The sequence below is a fragment of the Ahaetulla prasina genome, chromosome 3 (genome assembly GCF_028640845.1).
Source record: "Ahaetulla prasina isolate Xishuangbanna chromosome 3, ASM2864084v1, whole genome shotgun sequence".
Lineage (NCBI taxonomy): Eukaryota > Metazoa > Chordata > Lepidosauria > Squamata > Colubridae > Ahaetulla > Ahaetulla prasina.
Genome location: NC_080541.1, coordinates 4,199,284 through 4,222,042, shown reverse-complemented (window position 1 = coordinate 4,222,042; position 22,759 = coordinate 4,199,284).

The following is a 22,759-nucleotide window of genomic DNA, read 5'->3' as shown; positions in this document are numbered from 1 at the left end:
TTCAATTGCTTTGTAAAAAGAAAGCCAGTGTTACACAGAGATTTGAGCTTCCTACAGACAAAATACCTGAATAATGTATGAATGTTTGATCCCCTTTTAAGCAACAATGCCTTCGCAACAACATGGTGCATTTTTAAAAGAGATCATGTCCTGCACTGAGTATCGTCTTCAGCTAGCAAAAGGTCTAAAGAGCATTTCTGACATGAACGGAATAAATATTTGATAGGTGCCCTTTGTGTTCTTCATTTTGGGCTGTAAGCAAAGGGCTCACTTCATTTTCCTTCGGCTGAAATCGTGTCTGGTCTACGGCACGATGCTCACCTCCGTTTCTTGGCTGAGGAACCCAGAGTTGTCCAAAGACATTTTCTGTGGTCATGTGGCCAGCATGACTATATACTGAGGCACACGGAATGCTGTTATCTTCCCACCGAAGTGTTACTTATTTATATTTATATTTATTTATTTATAGTTCTCCACTCCTTTGAATACAACAAAATACCTTATGCCACCAGACTTGAAATCCTGGGTTTAGAAACCTTAGAACTCCGCCGCCTTCGACATGACCTGACTTTAGCTCATAGAATCATCCACTACAATGTCCTTCCTGTTGAAGACTACTTCAGCTTCAATTGCAACAATACACGAGCACACAATAGATTTAAACTTAATGTTAACCGCTCCAATCTTGATTGCAGAAAATATGACTTCAGTAACAGAGTTGTTAATACTTGGAATACACTACCTGACTCTGTGGTCTCTTCCCCAAATCCCCAAAGCTTCAACCAAAAACTGTCTACCATTGACCTCACCCCATTCCTAAGAGGACTATAAGGGGCGTGCATAAGAGCACAAGCATGCCTACCGTTCCTGTCCTATTGTTTCCCTCTGTTATATCCAATTAATATAGTTATTTCATGCTTATGCTTATATATACTGTTGTGACAAATAAAATAAATAAATAAATTGAAAAAAAATATTTATCTACTTGTATTTACATACTTTCGAACTGCTGGATGGGCAGGAGCTGGAGCAAGTAACGGGAACTCACCCCGTTGCGTAGTGCTCGGGTCTCGAACCCAAACTGTCAGCTTTCCAGTTGACAAGATGAGTGTGTCAGGATCGCCACCTCAAGCCTGTGCTCTCCGATCGTTCTCGGTACCAGACTGCCGTGAACCCTGGGGAGGTGGCTGAAAGGGGGAAAGTGAAAGTAATAAAAGTGAAGCTATCTCTCCGAGACGACAAATCAAGGTCACTTTGCTGTGAGAAAAATGCAGCTGCAAACCAGCCGATATTCAGAGTGACCGTTTCAGACTTGGAAGTTGATTGGACAATAGGGCAGCCAGCAATAGGAATTGTCTAGCAGTTTCGAAAGCACGTAAAAATGCAAGTAGAAAAAATAGGGACCACCTTTGGTGGGAAGGTAATGGCATTCCATGCGCCTTTGGCGTTGAGTCATGCTGGCCACATGACCACAGAGATGTTCGGACAGCGCTGGCTCTTCGGCTTTGAAACAGAGATGCGCACCGTCCCCTAGAGTCGGCAACGACTAGCACGTATGTGCAAGGGGAACCTTGACCTTTACCTTTAAACCGGGAATAGATTTTACTCAGGGATTTGGCATGTGAATCTCAGTCTGGCTTTGCTTTATTGTATTCCACTTGACCTTTGGTAAACTATATCTTTGTCAATGAATGGAGCAAAGGATCGTACAGAGGAATGATTGAGTCTGTCATTTGCACCTCTATAACTGTCTGGTTCGGTTCTGCAACCCAACAAGAAAAACACAGACTTCAGAGGATAATTAGAACTGCAGAAAAAATAATTGCTACCAACTTGCCTTCCATTGAGGACCTGTATACTGCACGAATCAAGAAGAGGGCCGTGAAAATATTTGCAGATCCCTCGCATCCAGGACATAAACTGTTTCAACTCCTACCCTCAAAACGACGCTATAGAGCACTGCACAAAAGAACAACTAGACACAAGAACAGTTTTTTCCCGAAGGCCATCACTCTGCTAAACAAATAATTCCCTCAACACTGTCAGACTATTTACTGAATCTGCACTACTATTAATCTTCTCATAGTTCCCATCACCAATCTCTTTCCACTTATGACTGTATGACTATAACTTGTTGCTGGCAATCCTTATGATTTACATTGATATATTGATCATCAATTGTGTTGTAAATGTTGTACCTTGATGAACGTATCTTTTCTTTTATGTACACTGAGAGCATATGCACCAAGACAAATTCCTTGTGTGTCCAATCACACTTGGCCAATAAAAATTCTATTCTATTCTATTCTATTCTATTCTATTCTATTCTATTCTATTCTATTCTATTCTATTCTATTCTATTCTATTCTATTCTAAAGGTTCAAATTGAGGCATCTTTAACCACTGAGCACCCTCTGTAGCAGAAGGTATTTTCCTTCTCTCTCTTCACTTGCCCCCGTCCTTGATGACTCAATCTTTGGGAATCATTTCTTTCTCATAGATATCACTTCCATTCGTTTCCCCTGTTAAACATTCGGGAAGAAATTGTGAAGAAGATCTTACTCAGAGAGAGAGAGAGAGAGACAGGTGTAGCCTTCAGAGCCAAGAGCCAAGGAGAAATATAAGACAGAAATTTCACAGAACCGGCAGAATTGGAGACATAAATCAATAGCATGAATGAAGTAAAGAAAGAGTAGCGGCACATCAGGGAGCAGAGCAGAAAATCTAAAACAAAACATACCACCCCGTTGCTGGTCCAGCCTCAGAGCTCAAGCTTGTGCGATGCTAGAGTGGAAATGCTTCACTGCAAAAGGATCATTAGGGGCATCAAACCTTACAGATGGATTTATAATATAATATAACAACAGAGTTGGAAGGGACCTTGGAGGTCTTCTAGTCCAACCCCCTGCCCAGGCAGGAAACCCTACACCATCTCAGTCAGATGGTTATCCAACGTTTTCTTAAAAATTTCCAGTGTTGGAGCATTCACAACTTCTGCAGGCAAGTCGTTCTACTTATTAATTGTTCTAACTGTCAGGAAATTTCTCCTTAGTTCTAAGTTGCTTCTCTCCTTGATCAGTTTCCACCCATTGCTTCTTGTTCTACCCTCAGGTGCTTTGGAGAATAGCTTGACTCCCTCTTCTTTGTGGCAACCCCTGAGATATTGGAACACTGCTATCATGTCTCCCCTAGTCCTTCTTTTTATTATTTATTTATTTTATTTATTTATTTATCTGGTTCGGTTCTGCAACCCAACAAGAAAGACACAGACTTCAGAGGATAATTAGAACTGCAGAAAAAATAATTGCTACCAACCTGCCTTCCATTGAGGACCTGTATACTACACGAATCAAGAAGAGGGCCGTGAAAATATTTGCAGATCCCTCACATCCTGGACATAAACTGTTTCAACTCCTACCCTCAAAACGACGCTATAGAGCACTGCACACCAGAACAACTAGACACAAGAACAGTTTTTCCAAGGCCATCACTCTGCTAAACAAATAATTCCCTCAACACTGTCAGACTATTTACTGAATCTGCACTACTATTAATCGTTTCATAGTTCCCATCACCAATCTCTTTCCACTTATGACTGTATGACTATAACTTGTTGCTGGCAATCCTTATGATTTATATTGATATAATGACCATCAATTGTGTTGTAAATGTTGTACCTTGATGAACATATCTTTTCTTTTATGTACACTGAGAGCATATGCACCAAGACAAATTCCTTGTGTGTCCAATCACACTTGGCCAATAAAATTCTATTCTATTCTATTCTATTTATTTATTGCATTTGTATACCGCCCTTCTCCTGAAGGACTCAGGGCAGTTAACAGCCAGTTTAAAAGATACAATAAATACACATTAAAAACAGACTAAAAATTTATATAAATAGTGGCCAAAAATATTAAAAAGCTAAATAATCCAAAAATCTAAAACCCCATTTAAAATCACTTAATCAGGCTAGCCCAGCTCGATGGAATAAAAGAGTCTTCAGCTCACGGCAGAAGGTCCGAAGGTCGGGGAGTTGGCGAAGCCCCGGAGGCAGCTTGTTCCAGAGGGCAGGAGCCCCCACAGAGAAGGCCCTCCCCCTGGGGGTCGCCAGTCGACATTGTTTCACCGACGGCACCCCAAGGAGACCCTCCCTGTGGGAGCGCACAGGTTGGTGGGAGGCTGTTTGTGGCTGTTTATTAAACTAGACATACCCAGTTCCTGCAACCGTTCTTCAATTTTAAAAGGTCTAATTTATCATTTCAAGAAGAATATCTGGAGCTCAGGACTGAAATCAGGGGGCCTTGGCGCTCTCTGAGGTTAGTGGTTTTCTTGCAGATGTTTTGTTACCTAAGCATTGATGATGTTATATAGCTGGATAATGAAATGTCTCAAGAAAACCACCAAGCTCAGAAAGCACCAAGGACCCCAAAGTGCTCCTCCTCCTATCCACAAATCCCACTACCACCTAGCACTGATGATGTTATCTACCGTGTTTCCCCCAAAATAAGACCCTGTCTTATATTTTTTTTTTTGAACCCTGAAATCAGTACTCGGCCTTATTTTCAGGGAGGTCTTATTATTTTGGGGCGCATGGAGCAAGATGGGGCTCCTCTTGCCCTCTTACCCGATTTTCAGCTCTGTGTTTAAATATTTTTGGGGAGGGCTTATTTTCAGGGGGAGGCTTATTTTAGTGCATGCGCTCAAAAGCCCAATTGGGTTTATTATCAGGTGATGTCTTATTTTCGGGGAAACAAGGTAGTTGGGTAATGAAAGGTCAGCAAGAAAACAACCATACTCAGAAAGCATCAAGGACCCCACAGTTCTCCTCCTCCTCTTCCTCCTCCTCCTTTTCTTCCTCCTCTTCCTCCTCTTCCTCTCCAGAAACCTCACTCCCTTCTAGCACTGATGATGTTACCTAGTTTGGGTAATGAAATGTCAGCAAAAAATCAACCAAGCTCAGAAAGCATCAAGGACCCCCACAGTCCTCCTCCTCCTCTTCCTCCTCCCCCTCTTCTTCTTCTTCCGCCTCCTCCTCTCCACAGACCACACTCCCATCTAGCACTGATGTTGTTACCTAGTTTGGATAATGAAATATCCGCAAGAAAATGACCAAGCTCAGAGATCACCAAGTACCTCTCAGTCAAGTTATCATTTATTTATTGATTAAACCAAATTACATAGTTGCCTACTCATATGTAGGTGACTCCAGGCAACTTACATTCCATCACATGATAAAACCATTAAAAAAAAAAACAACCTGTAGGAGATGACCAGGTGGCGCCTGAAGGTAGGGTCAAACACGTAACTAGTTTGGAATCCTTACAATCCTGGATTGTCACTTGTCTGGAATGATATAGGGCAGTGGTTCTCAACCTTTATAGTGCTGCGACCCCTTTAATACAATTCCCCAGAATGTGGCGACCCCTTTAATACAATTCCCTATGATGCGGCGATCCCAACCGTAAAATTATTTTCGTTTTGAATTTATCGCACTTGAAGCCGCATTGGCTAGCGATCTGAACTGCTTGCGATTGCCTTGAGGACGGAGGCATTAAAGCGGAGACTCCTCCCCTATTAAGTTTTTCGCACCTGAAGCCAGATTAGGCTAGCGATTGGGAGCGATTGCAGCTGGCTTGAGAGGGAGACAACAGAGCAAAGATTTCTCTCTTTTTTAATTCATCGCGCCTGAAGCCGAATTCGGCTAGCGATTTGAAGAGCCTGCAGCTGGCTTGTGGAGTCAACCATTGGAGCGCGATTCTTCGACTCGCAAGTATACTTCCCATATTTCCGATGGTCTTAGGCGACCCCTGGCAAATCGTCATTCGACCCCCAATGGAGTCGTGACCCACAGGTTGAGAACCGCTGATATAGGGTCTCCCGATTGAGCAGTGGGTTGGACTAGAAGACCTCCAAGGTCCCTTCCAACTCTGTCATGCTGCGTTCTGCAAAATATTTGGATTCTGCATCTCTTCTCTTTTCCGCATTTCTTGCAGCGTCCCACATTCAATGCAATTCATTTATTTATTCTTTCAATTTGTGCACCAGCCAGCACCCTAAATGACTTTGGACTTTCTTAAAGATGCATTTCAGCACTGCCTAATTAAAATGATTAAAGTTGCCTTTTGCATCTGGGTAATTGCCTGGACATCTCCGCATAATATTCTCAGCCACAGGGTCTAAGTGGTTTGTCACTGGCTTCTTTCAAATGTGTTCTTTTTCTTTTCCTTTCCCAGTTTATCCCTCAGGCCTGGATTTTCCAATAGCCTCTTGTCCACATACTAACCAGCTTTTACACGATAACTCTCTGAGGTCAGATAAAGAGAGTTATTTGCTGCCATCCAGCTGGAATTTTAAAGCACTGGAGGGACAGGAATAGAATGAATAGAATAGAATAGAATAGAATAGAATAGAATAGAATAGAATAGAATAGAATAGAATAGAATAAAATAGAATAGAATAGAATAGAATTCTTTATTGGCCGAGTGTGATTGGACACACAAGGAATTTGTCTTGGTGCATACACTCTCAGTGTACATAAAAGAAATAGAATAGAATAGAATAGAATAGAATAGAATAGAATAGAATAGAATAGAATAGAATAGAATAGAATAGAATAGAATTTTTTATTGGCCAAGTGTGATTGGACACACAAGGAATTTGTCTTGGTGCATACGCTCTCAGTGTACATAAAAGAAATAGAATAGAATAGAATAGAATAGAATAGAATAGAATAGAATAGAATAGAATAGAATAGAATAGAATAGAATAGAATAGAATAGAATAGAATAGAATAGAATAGAATAGAATTTTTTATTGGCCAAGTGTGATTGGACACACAAGGAATTTGTCTTGGTGCATACGCTCTCAGTGTACATAAAAGAAATAGAAAGAATAGAATAGAATAGAATAGAATAGAATAGAATAGAATAGAATAGAATAGAATAGAATAGAATAGAATAGAATAGAACTCTTTATTGGCCGAGTGTGATTGGACACACAAGGAATTTGTCTTGGTGCATACGCTCTCAGTGTACATAAAAGAAATAGAAAAGAATAGAATAGAATAGAATAGAATAGAATAGAATAGAATAGAATAGAATAGAATAGAATAGAATAGAATTCTTTATTGGCCGAGTGTGATTGGACACACAAGGAATTTGTCTTGGTGCATACGCTCTCAGTGTACATAAAAGAAATAGAAAAGAATAGAATAGAATAGAATAGAATAGAATAGAATAGAATTTTTTATTGGCCAAGTGTGATTGGACACACAAGGAATTTGTCTTGGTGCATATGCTCCCAGTGTACATAAAAGAAATTAGAATAGAATAGAATAGAATAGAATAGAATAGAATAGAATAGAATAGAATAGAATAGAATAGAATAGAATAGAATAGAATAGAATAGAATAGAATAGAGTAGAATTCTTTATTGGCCAAGTGTGATTGGACACACAAGGAGTTTGTCTTGGTGCATAGGCTCTCAGTGTACATAAAAGAATTAGAATAGAATAGAATAGAATAGAATAGAATAGAATAGAATAGAATAGAATTCTTTATTGGCCTCCTCCCTGCAAACCCCACTCCCTTATAGCACTGGTGTTATTACCCGGTTTCATGACCCAGCTGGGTCATGAAACATCTCCATCAGCAAAGCACAGAGAACATAAATGACCCCTCATTTCAACCCTGAGCTACAAATATTCTCCTTTATTGGAAAAAGCAAGTTCATTGAGCACCACAATTCCTACAGTCTATTTAGACAATAAATAGAATTCTTTATTGGCCAAGTGTGATTGGACACACAAGGAATTTGTCTTGGTGCACATGCTCTCAGTGTATATAAAAGAAAAGATACATTTGTCAAGAATTCTAAGGTACAACACTTAGTGATAGTCATAGAGTACAAATAAGCAATCAGGAAACAATGAATATCAATATAAATCATAAGGATACAAGCAGCAAAGTTACAGTAATAAGTGAAAGGAGATGGGTGATGGGAATGATGAGAAGAGTAATAGTAGTGCAGATTTAGTAAATAGTTTGACAGTGTTGAGGGAATTATTTGTTAGCAGAGTGATGGCATTCGGGAAAAAACTGTTCTTGTGTCTAGTTGTTCTGGTGTGCAGTGCTCTATAGCGTCGTTTTGAGGGTAGGAGTTGAACCAGTTTATGTCCAGGATGCGAGGGGTCTGCAAATATTTTCACGGCCCTCTTCTTGATTCGTGTAGTATACAGGTCCTCAATGGAAGGCAAGTTGGTAGCAATTATTTTTTCTGCAGTTCTAATGATCCTCTGAAGTCTGTGTCTTTCTTGTTGGGTTGCAGAACCGAACCAGACAGTTCTAGAGGTGCAAATGACAGACTCAATAATTCCTCTGTAGAACTGGATCAGCAGCTCCTTGGGCAGTAATAAATACACAAGGGAATATCAAAAAAAATGAGTCAGCAGTGTACAGCGGCAGCCAAAAAAGCCAATGCAATCCTAAATTGCATTAACAGAGGGATACAATCAAGATCAAGGGAGGGACTAATACCACTCTATAAAGCCCGAGTAAGACCACACCTAGACTTCATGAGTCTAGTTTTGGTCTCCACAGTATAAAAAAGATGTTGAGACTCTAGAAAAAGTGTAGAGAAGAACAACCAAGATGATTAGGGGACTGGAGGCTAAAACATACGATGAACGGTTACAGAAACTGGGCATGGCTAGTCTAGTGAAGAGAAGGACCAGGGGAGACAGGATAGCAGTAGTCCAATATTTGAGGGGCTGCCACAGAGAGGAAGGGGTCAAGCTATTCTCCAAGGCACCTGAAGGCCAGACAAATAACAATGGATGGAAACTGAACAAGAAGAGATTCAACCTGGAAATAAGGATAACTTTTCTGACAGTAAGAACAATCAACCAATGGACCAGAAGTTGCCTTCGGAAATTGTGGAAGCTTCTTGAGACTTTCAAGAAGAGATTGGACTCCCATTTGTCAGAAATGGTGTAGGGTCTCCTGCCTGAGAAGGGGGTTGGACTAGGTCCCTTCCAACTCTGTTAATCTGTCAATCTGTTAGTCTGTTAAAATAGGCAGATTTGTTTTATTATTATTGTAGTTCATTTTTAAGATCATGTGACGTGTTAATATTGCCTTACAATGCCTTGGTAAGGCCACACTTAGACTACTGCATCCCATTTTGGTCACCAGGATGTGAAAAAGAAGTGGAGACTCTAGAAAGAGTGCAGAGAAGAGCAACTAAGATGATTAGGGGACCGGAGGCTGAAATATATGAAGAAAAGTTGCAGGAATTGAGTATGCCTGGTCTAGTGAAAAGGACTAAGGGCAGTGGTGGGATTCAGCCAGTTCGCACCACTTCGGGAGAACCGGTTGTTAACTTTCTGAGCAGTTTGGCAAACAGGTTGTTGGAAGAAATCGTTAGGGCAGAGAACCAGTTGCTGAATTACTTGAATCCCACCACTGACTAAGGGTGACATACTAACAGCCTTCCAATATCTCAGGGGTTGCCATAAAGAAGGGGTCAACCAATTCTCCAAAGCACCTGAAGGCGGAACAAGAAGCAATGGATGGAAATTAATCAAAGAGAGAAGCAACCTAGAAATAGGGAGAAATTTCCTGACAATGAGAGCTAACCTTTTTGCTGTTGCATGCCAAAAGTGGGGGGGGGAGCATGTGTGTGTGTGTGTGTCATGCATGTGTGTGCCCACACCCATAATTTAATGCGCCCCGTCCCCTCACGCATGCATGCGCCCCTGTGCTCCCCCCGCTTTTGGCACACGAAGGCATGGTGGGCCCGTTTCTCATCCTCCCCAGGCTCCAGAGCCTTTCTAGGAACCTGGGGAGGGCAAAAACGGCCTTCTCCACCCCCCAGAGGCCCTCCGGTGGCTGGAAGCAGCTCATTTCCCGACTTCCGGTGGGCTTGAAAGGATCGAAAATCAGCTGGCCAGCACACACATGCATGCTGGAGCTGAGCTAGGGAAATGATCGCATGGCCATAGATATGGTTTCATGTGCCACCATGGTTCGCCATCACTGGTATATAGAGTCTCCTGCTTGAGCAGGGGTTGGACTAAAAGACGTTGAACCCTATTATTCTATATTCTCGGGGGGGGATTAACAAAGAAAAGAAAAAGGTAAGAAATAATAATAGAAGGAGGAGGAGGAGGAGGAGGAGGAGGAGGAGGAGGAAGAAGAAGAAGAAGAAGAAGAAGAAGAAGAAGAAGAAGAAGAAGAAGAAGAAGAAGAAGAAGAGGAAGAGGAAGAGGAAGAGGAAGAGGAAGAGGAAGAGGAAGAGGAAGAGGAAGAGGAAGAGGAAGAGGAGGAAGAGGAAGAGGAAGAGGAAGAGGAAGAGGAAGAAGAAGGAGAGGAGGAGGAGGAGGAGGAGGAGGAGGAGGAGAAGGAAGAAGAAGAAGGGCCTCTGGTGGCTCAGCAGACTGTATGTTATTAACAGCAGCTGCTTGCAATTACTGCAAGTTCAAGTCCCACCAGGCCCAAGGTTGACTCAGCCTTCCATCCTTTATAAGGTAGGTGAAATGAGGACCCAGATTGTTGGGGGCAATAAAAGTTGACTTTGTGTATAATATACAAATGGATGAAGACTATTGCTTAACACAGTATAAGCCACCCTGAGTCTTCGGAGAAGGGCGGGATATAAATTCAAATAAAAGAAGAAGAAGAAGAAGAAGAAGAAGAAGAAGAAGAAGAAGAAGAAGAAGAAGAAGAAGAAGAAGAAGAAGAAGAGGAAGAGGAAGAGGAAGAGGAAGAGGAAGAGGAAGAGGAAGAGGAAGAGGAAGAGGAAGAGGAAGAAGAAGAAGAAGAAGAAGAAGAAGAAGAAGAAGAAGAAGAAGAAGAAGAAGAAGAAGAAGAAGAAGAAGAAGAAGAAGAAGAAGGATGAAAATTATAGTTAAAAGCAGCACGGAATCAAAAGCCGATACCTCCAGAGTTGACAAAGGAAATTCGAGGCTGAAAGATTTGCGATGTTTTATGATGTCTCAGGATTCTTTGCAATTTCCCTCATCAGTGAACCAGGAACATTTTTGTAGCAGCTGATGGACCCTTGAATGCAAACAAGCAAAATTGACAAGATGTTAAACACAACGGGTTGTTTGGATTCTTGAAACCTTCAGCTAGCTGTCCTGCCCTGGGATATATCACAGCTAATGTCTCTATTACAACAGCCTTTTTTGTTTTGGTGCGTCAGGCAGTAGGTTAAAAAAAAATGGGGCATACATACACCAGGGGTGAAAATGCTCCCAGTTCCGACTGAATCGGCTGATCCGGTAGCAATGGTGGCGGGTGGTTCGGAGAACCGGTCACCCACTTGCCCGCTTCCTGCTTCTTTCCGGCTCGCTTGCTTTTTCCGCCCGAATGGTTATAAAAAAATGCTTTTAAATGGTTAAAAAAAAAAAGAGCTCTGACGAGCACAGCTGAGCCGCATGATCGTCAGAGCCTTTTTTTAAAAAAACTTTTTTCGGCCAAATAGGTAGTAAAAATATGCTTTAAAAGGTATTTTATTTATTTATTTATAATTTAATTTCTATACCGCCCTTCTCCCGAAGGAGTCAGGGTGGTTTATGTAATGTATCTTTAAAAGTTTTGGTGGGAAAAAAGCACGTTGCTGATTGGTTGAAGCCACCGGCTAAACTGTATATAAGGAGAGGTTTTCCCGGGCACTGGTTGCTGGGTTCACCATATAGTAAAGAGCTGTTGTCACTATCCTGGTCTCCTGCCTCGTTATTGCCCGAATTTAACACTGGCGACGAGGATGGGATCTCGAGGCTAAGAGCGCCAGGAAAAGAGCTGAACTCACCAGGAAGACGCGAACCCAGCAAAACAAGGGCGGGAAGCAGCGATGTCCGGCTACACACCGCCAGCGCCATTCGACCCAGCTAAGGAAAAATGGGGGTCATACATGGCTCGCTTCCAGTGTTTCCTCGAGGCGAACGAACTTCAAGGAGTTTCAGACAACAGGAAACGAGCCTATTTCCTGAGCCACTGCGGTCCAGAAGTTTTTGACACCGCAGAATCCCTGGCTGAGCCAACGCCGGTACAGTCGGTACCGTGGCAAACTCTGCAGACTTTACTAAAAGCCCATTTTGCACCAATGCCATCCAAGTATGTGCAGCGGTTGGTCGGGGCGCAGACAGCAAGAAGGCGAGTCCATCAGCGCATACATGGCCGCCCTGAGGAACGCCTCAAAACATTGCGAGTACCGAGACTTGGACGAGGCATTGCTGGAGCAACTCATCCGCGGGGTCAGGGACATCCGTTTGCGGAGGCGGCTGCTATCTAAAAGCAACCTAACGCTGGCAAACACCTTGGACGAAGCCAGGGCTCACGAGATGTCTACCCAAGCGGCGGAAACCCTACAAAAGCAGGTCGCACCAACGGCTGGTGCGAAATCAACCCCGGTCCACAATGAAGAGGTCCAGGCCGAATCGGACGGTGAGGAGGAGGAAGGAGTCTTCCACACTGGGAGGCCAGAGAAAGACGACCGGGGCGATTGCGCGAGTTGCGGAGGGCAACACCAACGACAACAATGCAGATTTAAAGATGCAACTTGTCGGCGATGCGAAAGGAAGGGGCACCTAGCACAGGTCTGTCGAGCTCCCCAACCTTCCCGCCAAAAATTCAAACCGGCCAATCAGAGCGCGGGAACGGCGAAGCGGCCCGTGAATGGTCAGTTTAAAAAAGGCGCGAAGTTGAATCAGACTGTTGTAAGAGTGGGTCACGCATCAACTCGCCTAGAGAAAAAAATCTTTACAAAGGCAAAGATTGAGGGGGTGCCGTGCCGATTGGAGGTGGACACCGGCTCATCGATCACGATCATGTCCTGGGACACTCTCGTGAGAGCCTTACCCGCCATCGCAAAGTGCAAACTGCAACCACAGAAATTAAAGGTACAAGACTACCAGGGAAATCGCATCCCCGTCCGAGGGGTAACGTCCGTCCACGTCGAGTATGGACAATACAAGAAAACTCTGCCCATCACCATCGTCGATGGGACCCTGCCAAGCTTGTTGGGACTGGACTGGTTCCGAGCATTGGGCATGGGAGTGACTGGAATCTTCAGAAACGAAGTCGACCTCAAAGACGTACTCGTGAAAGAATTTGGGGACGTTTTCAGAGACTGCCTGGGCAAGTACACGGGGACCCCTATTTCGTTTAACCTAGACCCCCAAGTTGCCCCTATCCGTCTAAAGGCTAGAAGGGTCCCATTCGCCCTAAAGCCCAGGATTGACCGGGAACTGGACAAGCTAGTAAACCAGGGAATTCTAGTGCCAGTTGACCATGCTAAGTGGGAGACCCCTATAGTCACCCCAGTCAAACCGGATGGGTCGATCCGGATTTGTGCTGACTACAAGGCAACGCTTAACAAAGCATTGCAAAAGAGTGCTTACCCCGTTCCGGTGGTACAGCACTTACTGCACTCAATAGGGCAAGGGCAAGTTTTTGCCAAGCTAGACTTGGCCCAAGCGTATCAACAGCTGCCCGTAGATAGCAGCACAGCCGAAGCGCAGACAATTGTGACACACAGAGGGGCTTTTAAGTGTACCCGGTTACAGTTTGGGGTTAGTGTGGCTCCAGGGTTATTTCAGAACCTGATGGAGCGGCTATTGCAGGGCCTACCAGGGGTGGTACCATATTTTGATGATGTACTGGTATCCGCTGAGAATCTAGAAGAATTAGGGGCAAGGCTGCGAATAGTTTTGGGCATTTTCCGGTCTGCCGGTCTCACGGTTAAACTAAACAAATGCCAGATCGGGGTTGAGTCAGTGGAATTCCTGGGCTACCGGATAGACAGGGAAGGGATTCACCCCACTGAGAGCAAGGTACGGGCCATCAGGAAGGCCCCGGTTCCAAAGACCAAAACGGAATTACAGGCGTTCTTAGGTCTGGTCAACTTCTACGCAGTATTCTTAAAGAATAAGGCAACAGTAGCCGAGCCGCTGCATAAATTACTAGCAAAGACGGCTGCATGGTCTTGGGGAAAGGCGGAAGCTAGGGCATTCGAAGGGGTAAAGAATCTCCTAACGAGTGATAGCCTCCTTATCCAATACAATGGCACGCTGCCATTAGTGTTAAGCTGCGATGCATCTCCCTATGGGGTGGGGGCTGTGCTCAGCCACAGGTTACCAAATGGCACAGAAGCCCCTATTGCATACTACTCCCGAACCATGTCATCAACTGAAAAAAATTATAGCCAGCTTGATAAGGAAGCCTTGGCTATAGTCTCAGGAGTAAAGAAATTCCATGAGTATGTATTTGGTCGTGATTTTGAAATCATCACGGACCATAGACCTTTGCTAGGTCTGCTGGCAGGCGACCGCCCAACGCCCGTGGCACTTTCGCCAAGACTGACCCGATGGACTATCTTCCTGGCAGCGTATTCTTACAAATTACTACACCGGCCAGGAAAGGAATTAGGCATGCAGGCGCCTGAGCAGATGCCCGTTACCAGAGACTATCGAAGACCCCACTCCGGGATACCAGTTCTGCTAATTGACTCTTTGGACTCTGGCCCAGTCACATCCAAAGAGGTGGCTCGGCTTCAGATAAGGACATTACAATAAGAACTGTAATTGGTTGGGTACAAGAGGTTGGCCGCTGCGGGCGGCGTTTAAAGAGTTTGTGAAAAAACGTGGGGAACTCTCGGCCCAAGGGGGGTGCCTGCTATGGGGGGATCGAGTGGTGATCCCGGAGAAATTGAGGAAAAAGGTATTGGATCTCCTTCACGAAGGTCACCCAGGGATCGTGCGTATGAAGGGTCTAGCAAGAAGCTATGTGTGGTGGCCCTTAATGGACTCAGAAATTGCTGAAAGGGTAGGGAAATGTCAGGCCTGCCAGGAGTCCAGACCGCTACCCCCAACGGCCCCGGTTCGGGAATGGGAGAGACCCCAGGGCCCCTGGTCTAGGATCCATATCGATTTTGCCGGCCCTTTCCACGGCCAAACCTTTCTGGTAGTAGTCGATGCCTACTCCAAATGGCTGGAAATCATTCTTATGAGATCCATGACAGCCGAGGCCGTGATCTCAGTCCTACAGCACCCATTTGTAACCCATGGGTTGCCCGACACCTTAGTCTCCGATAACGGCCCGCAATTCACGGCAACCCAGTTTGAGGGGTACTTGGCAGAGGAGGGCATCCGGCATGCCCTCTCGGCGCCTTTCCACCCTGCGACGAACGGCCTTGCAGAGCGTTTCGTTCGGAGCGCAAAGGAAGCATTGTCCAGAATCAAGCCAGGCGATTGGCAAACAAAAATCGATACATTCCTAGCAGTCCAACATAGAACCCCCTGTGTCACAACTGGCTGCAGTCCGGCCGAACTATTAATGGGTCGGAAGCTTAGGTGCCCACTAGACCGTTTAAACCCAAACTACACACCAGACGGTTACAAAGGGGCACACGGTAAAACAAGAGAAATGGAAACAGGCGACCTAGTGTGGGCACACAACTACAGCGAGGGCCCGACCTGGTTAGCAGGAACAATCCTAGAAATAACAGGACCAAAGTCATATCTAATAGAGTTGGGGGATGGCCGGGTATGGAAGCGCCACATAGACCAGATAAGAAAACGCATAACAGGTAATTCAGAATCAGACGAAACATGCCCTGACTACTCAATGTTGGAATCCACAGCTGACTCAAACCCGGGGCTAACGCGGGACTTATCTGAGTGCCGGGAGGTCCAGCGACGCCAACTGGTTCATCCTGAAGACAGCAGGGAAGACTCTGCAAATAATCCAGGGCCGGATGGCCTAGAGGAGGAGCTGAGAGGAACAAACAGTCCCTCCGGCCAGCTCGACTCACTCCCAGAGAATGAATTGCACAGGTCTGAAAGAGTCAGGAGACGCCCAGTCTACTTGCGTGATTACGTCAAAAAATAAGATGTAAATATTATGTAAATAGTGGTAAAGTGTTTTCTGGGAGGGAAGGAGTGTAATGTATCTTTAAAAGTTTTGGCGGGAAAAAAGCATGTTGCTGATTGGTTGAAGCCACCGGCTAAACTGTATATAAGGAGAGGTTTTCCCGGGCACTGGTTGCTGGGTTCACCATATAGTAAAGAGCTGTTGTCACTATCCTGGTCTCCTGCCTCGTTATTGCCCGAATTTAACAGTTTACAGCCATATTAAAACACAGAATACAAAGAACAGATTTAAAAACAGAATTAAAACGAAATATTTAGTAGGCCAAATCAACTAAAACGGTCATAGACCGACATAAAACCCATTTAAAATTACAATTTAAAATTTCGCTTAGGCCAGTCCCGCATGATGGAATAATAAGGTCTCAAGTTCACGTTTGAAGGTCCGGAGGTCAGGGAGTTGGCGTAACCCCGAAGGCAGCTCATTCCAAAGGGCTGGTGCCACCACAGAGAAGGCCCTCCCCCTGGGGGCCGCCAACCAACATTGTTTGGTCGACGGCACCCTGAGGAGGCCCGCTCTGTGGGAGCGCACAGGTCGATGGGAGGCTATCGGTGGCAGAAAGCGGTCTCGTAAATATCCCGGTCCTAAGCCATGGAGCGCTTTAAAGGTGGTAACCAAGACCTTGAATTGCACCCGGAAGACTACCGGCAGCCAGTGCAGGCCGCGCAGGATGGGTGTTATATGGGAGCAACGCGGTGCTCCCTCTATCACCCGCGCGGCCGCATTCTGGACTAGCTGGAGCCTCCGGGTGCTCTTCAAGGGGAGCCCCATATCGAGAGCATTGCAATAGTCCAGGCGGGAAGTGACGAGGGCGTAAGTGACCGTGCGTAAGGAGTCCCGGTCAAGGAAGGGGCGCAACTGGCGAATCAGGTGAACCTGATAAAATGATCCCCTGGTAAAAAAAGAGGCTCCGGCAATTGCGTGCCACAGCTGATCCCACCCCACCCCGTGCGCTGTTCTACTTACCTTCCTTCCCATGCCTTCTTCTGGCATGTGCTGCGTGTGTGTGCACGCGCAGCTCGTATTTGGTGCATCGTGTGCATTACACATGCGCATGGACAGCGCAGGTTTGGCGCGCAGAGCGCATGCGCAGCCACCAAACCAGTAGTAAACTGGTTCAGATTTCACCACCGGCATACGCACACACACACACCGTACCCAACAAAACAATGGCGTTTTGTCATGTTTTCTATTTATGGGGCTGTCAAAAGACGCTTTCAATTTTCTTGCATGCAAACACTTGGAAATGTGTCGAAAGGGGGAAAAATAGACGACATTCTCTATTTGTTTCTCGTTACTGGAGCAAATTCCAGCATTGAGGCGTCGTTTGTGGAAATTGTATGTACTGTAGTTTGGAAATTTGTGGGTGACTCGGAGTGTGCAATTCTTAGAAAAGCTCACAACGTTTCTGACGTTGAACAGATGTCGGAATGAGGGGACCTTTGTGCTCTCTGACCCTCCTCCTCCTCCTCCTCTCCACAAACCCCACTTCCTTCTAGCACTGATGACGTAACTTACTTGGGTAATGAAACATCTAGAAGAAAACAATCAAGTTCAGAGAGCATCAAGGATCCCACAGTTGTCGTCGTCCTCCTCTTCCTCCTCCTCCCATTCTCCCCCCCCTCCCCCCCCTCCTCCTCCTCCTCCTCCTCCTCCTCCTCCTCCTCCTCCTCCTCCTCCTCCTCCTCCTCCTCCTCCTCCTCCTCCTCCTCCTCCTCCTCTTCTTCTTCTTCTTCTTCTTCTTCTTCTTCTTCTTCTTCTTCTTCTTCTTCTTCTTCTTCTTCTTCTTCTTCTTTTCCTCCTCCTTCTCCTCCACCTTCCTTCAACCTATAAGTAAGAAGAAATTTCCTGAATGTGAGAACAATTAACCATTGGAACGGCTTGCCTTCAGAAGTTGTGGGTGCTCCATCACTGGAAGTTTTCAAGAAGAGATTGGACGGCTGTTTGCCTGATATGATGTAGCATCTCCTGCTTGAGCAAGGAGTTGGATCAGAAGACCTGCAAGATCCAAACTCTCTTCGTACTCTTTACTACTAACCAAAGCATACAAAACATTTGCTAGACCAATTCTCGAATACAGCTCGCCTGTCTGGAACCAACACTTCATTTCGGACATTAATACAATTGAACGTGTCCAGAAATATTTTACAAGAAGAGTTCTCCACTCCTCTGTTCACAACAAAATACCTTATGCCACCAGACTTGAAATCCTCGGTTTAGAAAATTTAGAACTCTGCCGCCTTCAGCATGACCTGAGTATAACTCATAAAATCATCTGCTACAATGTCTTTCCTGTTGAAGGCTACTTCAGCTTCAATTGCAACAATACACGAGCATGCAATAGATTTAAACTTAAAGTGAACCGCTCCAATCTTGATTGCAGAAAATATGACTTCAGTAACAGAGTTGTTAATGCCTGGAATGCACTACCTGACTCTGTGGTCTCTTCCCAAAATCCCCAAAGCTTTAACCAGAAACTATCTACTATTGACCTCACCCCATTCCTCACCCCTTATACACTGTAAGCCGCCCTGAGTCTTCGGAGAAGGGCGGGGTATAAATGTAAACAAAAAAAACAAAAAAAAAAAAGAGGTCTGTAAGGGGCGTGCATAAGAGCACCAGCGTGCCTACCGTTCCTGTCCTAATGTTCCCTTTGATTGTATCCAATTCGTATGGTTATTTCATGCTTATACTTATGTATACTGTTGTGTTTTGACTAAATAAATAAAACAAATAAAAATAAAAATAAAAATAAATAAAGATATAAACAGTCTGATGTACATTGATTAAACTTGCAGTAGGTCCGCTCCAACAGAAGATGGAGTTGTAACCCATCTTGTCTATCAGTGAGAGATCTCTGTTTCTCCTTTTTTTCCCCCCTCTGATTTCAAGATACCTGCTCAGTAACTTTCTTCTCTTGAAGGGGTTTGAATCAGAGGAGGTATTCAGCAACTTTGTACCAGTTTGGGCGAACTGGTAGTGGAGATTCCGAGTGGGCCCACCCGCCCACGACCTGCCTACCTGCCCCAACTCTATGCCATCCTATTTAGGCACGTTTTCGAGGCCAGGCGTACTCATGGAAGGTGCGCGAGTGAGCAAAGAGCATGCACAGAAGGCCAAGCACATGTGTGGAAGGAGCACACGCGCTAAGTGAGCATGCACACGTGCGGCGAACCAGTGGTAAGAATATTGGAAACCCACCAGTGGCTTAAATTAATGTTTAGCCTCATGCTATGACATTAGGGTTGTACAGAAATTTGTGGAGGTCCTTGCGAAGTGGTTGGCCTGAACAAATGAACCCCTTGGGAAGGATTAAAGCTGCGTGTCTCCTAGAAAGGGCAGCTCCTTCAAATTTATTTCCCCAGAGGTCTTCACTTGTGTATTCCTGCACATATTTTTTTTTTACTTTGCAAACTCTTCCAGCAGAAACCTTCCTGGGGCATGCACACACGCGTGTTGACAACCAGGCAAAGTCTGTGAAGCAGAAGGAACAAGCTTTCGAGATGATGTGGCTGTCTTAATACTCCAATTGTCATGGTTCCAAGTAACACCCCCAACGACCTTGGAGTTTTCATGTCAAATGATCTAAGTGCCAAAGCCCACTGCAACTACATAGCAAAAAAAGCTCTAAGAGTTGTAAACCTAATTTTGCGTAGCTTCTTTTCCAAAAACACCTGTTGTGTCTTGCCCGCTCTCACCGCAGCCGGGTTCTGCTTATCTGCTTCCGAACGCTGAAGAATGTCCTCCCGGCCCCAGCCCTGGCTCCATGCCCAGACAGGCTGAGGAGGGGGCATCTCCCGGCCCCAGCCCTGGCTCCATGCCCAAGCAGACTGCAGAGGAGGGAGCACCCCCCGACCCCAGCCCTGGCTCCATGCCCAGGCAAACGGAGCAGCTAGACCCCTCCCCTCCTCCACAGCATGTGAGCCTGAGGAAAGTTTATTTCCAACAGCTGCTGATTGGAGTGACCCTCGCATCAGAAGACTGGATAGGTGGAGGCAACAGAAGGAAGGGAGGGGCAGGCCTTAATGAGTGCTGAGTCATGGAGCCACACCCCATGGCCTATATAAAGGATCTGCTTTCTGGCAGTCTCTGAGTCAGGCAAAGTCGAACTTATCTTGCTGAAGTCACTTTCTGGTCTCCTGCCTGCTCTGAGGACTTTGCTAGGACTTTGGGCAGAGCTGCAGAGGCAAGCCTGATTCGGATTTCCCTGACCCGGCCGTCAGCGGAGGAGTGGGACACGACATCACCACACTACTAACCAGAGCATATAAAACATTTGCTAGACCAATTCTAGAATACAGCTCGCCTGTCTGGAACCCTCACCACATCTCTGACATCAATACAATTGAACGTGTCCAGAAATATTTTACAAGAAGAGTTCTCCATTCCTCTGAAAACAATAAAATACCTTATCCCACCAGACTTGAAATCCTAGGCTTAGAAAACTTGGAACTCCATTGCCTTCGACAAGACCTAAATTTAACTCACAGAATCATCTATTGTAATGTCCTTCCTGTCAAAGACTACTTCAGCTTTAATTGCAATAATACTAGAGCAACTAATAGATTTAAACTTAATGTCAACCGCTTTAATCTAGATTGCAGAAAATATGACTTCTGTAACAGAATCATCAGTGCTTGGAATACGTTACCTGACTCTGTGGTCTCTTCCCATAATCCTAAAAGCTTTAACCAAAAACTCTCTACTATTGACCTCAACCCATTCCTAAGAGGACCATAAGGGGCGTGCATAAGTGCACAAACGTGCCTACCGTTCCTGTCCTATTGTTTTTCTTTTCTTCTTCCTATATATATATATGCTTATACCTCCTTATATTTACTCATATAAGTGTTTATATACTATATAATCTTTTTGTATGATACCTACATATATTATTGTGACAAAATAAATAAATAAAATAAAAATAAATGAAACAACAACAACAACAACTCTGAGGCTTGAAGTTCCTCAAAGTTCCATTTTATTAGAGATGTCATACTGGCACATCTGGGAAAACCCAAATCTGAAAGCTTCCAGGTTTTCCCCACCCAAAGGAAAATCCAAGTCCTGCCCACCACCCACGTGTCCATCACATGGCCCAATCAGAACACCATCTGAACTGGAGATGCCTCCCAGTCAAACCGCTCCAGCAGCGGTGGATTTCATTGTTTTAAACTAATGTTTCTGTGGGCGTGGCATGGTGGGCGTGGCTTGGTGGGTGTGGCAGGGGAAGGTTACTGTAAAATCCCCATTTCCTCCAGATCAGCTGGGACTCGGGAGGCAGAGAATAGATGGGGGCGGGGCCAGTCAGAATTTTTACTACCGGTTCTTCGAACTACTCAAAATTTCTGCTACTGGTTCTCCAGAACTGGTCAGAACCTGCTGAAACCTACCTCTGCTGAAGAGTCATCAGTGGTGAGTTTCAAAATTTTTTACTACCGGTTCTGTAGTTGTGGCTCAGTGGGCGTGGCATGGATTGGTGGGTGTGGCAGAGGAAGGATACTGTAAAATCTCCATTCCCACCCCACTCCAGGGAAAGGATACTGTAAAATCTCCATTCCAACCCCACTCCAGGGAAAGGATACTGTAAAATCCCCATTTCCTCCCAATCAGCTGGGATTTGGGAGGCAGAGAATAGATGGGGGTGGGGCCAGTCATAATTTTAATGTTCTCCAAACCACTCAAAATTTCTGCTACTGGTTCTCCAGAACTGGTCAGAACCTGCTGAAACCCACCTCTAACCTCCAGGTATAGAGCAAGATGTCCTTGACTCTCTGAGAAAAGAATGTTATTATGACTACATATCACCCTGGCTCCATACATTCCTCCCTCCCAGTTTCCCTCAGTTGTAAATGTGGCAGGCCTGAAGATCCAATGCAAAAGATGGCTTCCAGGCCTGGCACCAAAGAGAACAGCCTCATTCATGCCAAGTCTCGTGAAGCACAGGTAGTTCTAGACATATGGCCACAATTGAGCCCTCCAATTTTTTTTTTACTTTTTTCAAGTAATTTATTGACAATTATTTGCAGTTATCTCCCTTTTCATAGCTAATAGCATTTTTTAAAAACAGTTGATTTATACATTTTTAGTGACAGGGTTCCAGAAAAACCTCTTCTGCATGAAAAAAAACTCAGAAGCCATTGTCTTTCAGAGTTCTATACTAGCATAAGGAAACTGGCGCACGATGAGTGAAATTCCAAAACTGAAACTTCCGGATTCTTTTCCCAGTTATACAAACCCCAAGAGTCCCACCCCCCCCAACCCCTTTGCTGGTCACATAGTCCAATGTTCTTTCACTTTATTCGAAACCTCTTCTTGCCATTCCTTCTGCAGATGCGAACACAATCCAACCTTGACCGCTTGAAGAATGTTACCATACCCATCAACCCCCCCTTCTTCCCCTCAGGGGAGAAATGTGGCAGCGTCTGGAAACCTACGGCCTAGTATGGTTTCCAGGCATGACATTCGGTATAAATGCATAATTGCTTTGGGAACTAGTGGTCCGCGAGAAAATGTTGGTGGTACGCGAGGAAATGTTGGTGGTCTGCAGAAAAATTATTTGCATTTTTGATATTGCACTAAATCAGGGTTCCTTAAATTACGGCCCCTGGGCCAGATACATGCAATGAACCTTTGTGTTGCTGCAGAGAGTCTCCCCCCTTTGGGGTCTTTTTGTGTGGGTCGGAGTGGGGCAGAAATTCCGACTCAAGGTCTGCTTCAGCCTCCTGGTACGGGACTTTGGGCGAAGGCTGGAGGGAAGCGCCACTGGTGGTGAAGAACAGGAGGGCCCTGTTCTAATGGGACTGCCTCATGGCCTGGAACTGGCT